We start from the raw sequence: 3,404 nt of genomic DNA on the forward strand, positions 1-3,404 counted from the left end.
GGATCACTTGAGCCCAGGAGACCAACCTAAGCAATAGCGGGACCCTGACCCTGTCTTTACCAAAAATAGAAAAAATAGCCAGGCATGGTGGTGCACACCTGTAGTCCCAGCTACTCAGGAGGCTGAGGCAGGAGGATCCCTTGAGCCCAGGAGTTTGAGGTTGCAGTGAGCTACAATGACACCACTGCACTCTGCCCCAGCGCTACTGAGGGAGACTCTATCTCAAAAAAAAAAAAAAAATTCCTAGCAAACTAGGTATAGAGCACTGTTAACCTGATAAAGTGCCCCCTCTTGGAAGGGGGAGTATCTACATATATTATTTGGAATTTTATAATGAATATGTCTCTTCTTCCCCATTTATTTATTTACTCAATCTTCTTCTGATTTTAAAAGAAATTAAAACATTTTTGTGGGTCCCTAAAAGTGCTGTGGGTCCTAGATACTATGCCTACTGTGCCCATGCAAAAATAAGAGAATGATTAATGCCATTTTCAGGCTAGTGTTTTCCTCTGGAAGCACAAGGAAAGGGAGGAAACAGGGGAGGGCCACACAGAGGGCTTCAAAAGTACTGGAATGTCCCATTAAGCTAGTGATGGGTGTCTAGGCATTCATTATATTCTTACTTATTTATTCTATTAATATTCATATTTAAATGATACATATACTTTTTATATGGATATATATAAGTACATGTTGTTTTATAGGTATGTATACATACATGTATTCATATACTTGTATACATACACACATATACATATAGTCTTCTAAATGTAGGCAATAGTTTACGATAAAAATTTTAAAAGCAAGCGTGTAAAGCCCAGGTCACGGGCGCCTTGTAGTCTAGGGCCTGCTGCAGATGCATCATAAACACACACTGAATAATTTACTGACCGTCTGGCTCTGGACCAGGTCCCTCCCGCTCACTCATGATGAGGCTCCAGCTTTGGCTGTCTGCCATCCCCCCACCACCCAGGCATGGCTAGTAAATGTTCTGCAATCCCTCCCCCCAGGCTTTCTTACTGACCCTGAAACCTCTAGGCCCAAGAGGGACTGATGGGCTGGTCCCAGCTGCTTATTTGTAGGATGCTGAGAGACAAGGACTCTGATAAGGGACAGGTCCCCAGACCCAGGGGCCAGAGGGACACAGGGGTATAGCTCTGGAACAGACAACTGCCTTGAGCGTCTAGGGACCAGAGTGGGAGGCTTCTTCCCCAACCTTAGGTGGGGGTGGCGGTTAAGGTTCCCTAATTCCAGGGAACAGGTGGGATCTAGGCCCTGGATGAGTGGCATTCAGAAGGCTAGACCCCATATAGCATGGCTCCTAGACCACCAAAGATCCCGTGCCCCATGCAAAGCTGGCATCAAATGGCATAGTCCCTGACCTGACCACCATGCTGGCCAGGTGACCAGGGTGGCCAGGTGATCAGACTGAAGGGTCTTGTTCATATCTGGTTCTGCAATACCTCTGGGCCTTGGCCCAACTCTAGGGGCTGTCATGGGTTGAGATTGCCCAACAGTAATGGAGATCAGTCTTCCCACCAGCCTGGTGGAATGAGGGGTCTGAGTGGGTTTGAAAAAATGAACAGCCCATTTCTTGCCTAGCTCAACGTGTGCACCAGTACTCCCCCACTGCAACTGCTCCCGCCTTTTTTCTCCCTTCCGCTCTTTTGACTCTGCAGGTCTCTGTCTCCACCTCCCGACCCACATCTTTCTGGGGTTCTGCCTGTCCCTCTTCCAGCCCTCTCCCCTACCCAGCCCTTGCCACTACCTGCTACCCAGTGGCTTCCAACGCTCTGGTCCCAAGGAAAAGGGGCTTTTGCTGTGAGCGCATTAGCTGCCCTCCCCCTCCCTCCATCCTTTCCTTTCCTCTCCTGTCATTTCTGAGGCTGCCCACCCCTGCACCCTGCCCTCTCCCCGCAACAAGTTGGGAGGAAGGAACCACAGGGCCAGGCTGGGGTCAGATGTGGGGCTGCCTTTTCCTTCCGCAGAGCCAGAGCTCAGTTGGCTCATGTATTATTAGGCTCTTGTGCTAGCGGCTCCATTTGGCAGAGTGCTGGGGACCCTTGGGACCAGCCTAGAAAAGCAGGACAAACTCAAGGTCATGCAGACCACAGACTGCAGACCGAGGCTGAGCTGCACCAGATTCTCAGCCTCCTCCTACCCTACCACACCTGAGCCCCCGGGGCTGAACCTGACAACCACCCCTCTTCCCTACTTGCTAGGAACCCTGCCCAGACCTAGCTAGAGATACCCCATGCTCTCCCTGACCTCTGACCTCTGACCTCCACACAGCTCCCCTCCATCCTTCATCCCTCTAGACTGGGGGTCCCAGAGATCAGACTTATGTTTCCCCCACTTCCTCAGACAGGGGGCCTGAGGGCAAGGCTGGGGTTCCCTCCTCAGACGGGGGCCTCCTTGAGGACAAGTCTGGGTCTGCCCATCCCAGTCCACGGCACCACCACCCTTCAAGTCTCACAGGGCTCTGCTCACAGTGAGAAAAAGCAGGGCTTCCTCAGGGGAGGTGGCACAAGTCCAGGGCAGAAGGAAGGGCCCCTCTGCCCCAACACTGTTCTCCCCTCCACCACCTTCCCTATGGTTTTGGCAAGGACAAGACAGGGTAGAAATAAACCCCGGCTGTGGGGAGTCAGACCTGGGTTGAGTTACTTCTCCAACCAGAGCCTCAGTCTGCTCATCCACGAAATGGGAAGAACACTATCTTCAGATGGTCTTCCCTTGTGGGTCTGCTTTCAACCCCTTCAGGACCAGGGATGGAGGGCGGCTGGCCTCTCCCTGCCCTGCTCCTCCATCTCGTCTGACCGACAACCAGTTACTCTTCTCGCTCTTCCGGAATCTCTCCCCCAGGACCCAAAGGGCCCTGGACAGCCTTGCACCACAGCATTGAACTGTCACCTCTCATGCTGTTGGCATCTCTGGGGCAAGGTCTGTCTCCTCCCACGCACTGTGGGCTCCCCGGGTCACTTGCCCAGTCTTGTCCCTCTCTGTACCTGCACTGCTCAGCCCAGGGCAAGGCACAGAGTAGGGGCTTGGAGAGAATCCTCAGTTTCCCCACCTTGATTATTGTCCCAGCCCACCCCAGCTTCAGCACACCTGCCAGGGACTTTGTGTCCCCACTGCTGCTGGCTCAGCCAAGCCCACTGTCCTCCTCAGTGTCTAATTTGGGAGGTCCTGGGACCTCTGGCAAATCCCGCTCATTCCCCTTTACCCTTGAATTTCATCTGTTCCCTCAGGCCAGTCCCAGGGTGGCCTCCAATGAACCAGGCCTCCATGTATCCATGCCCTTGTGTGATCTCCTTCCATGGTGACTCTGGGCTTGGCTGTATGTATGACTTGCTTTGGCCAAGGGGACATCAAGAAGTGTGAGGCTTCCAGTAGACCATATCTCC

This window comes from Propithecus coquereli, unplaced genomic scaffold, assembly GCF_000956105.1.
Source record: "Propithecus coquereli isolate 6110/MARCELLA unplaced genomic scaffold, Pcoq_1.0 Scaffold239, whole genome shotgun sequence".
NCBI lineage: Eukaryota > Metazoa > Chordata > Mammalia > Primates > Indriidae > Propithecus > Propithecus coquereli.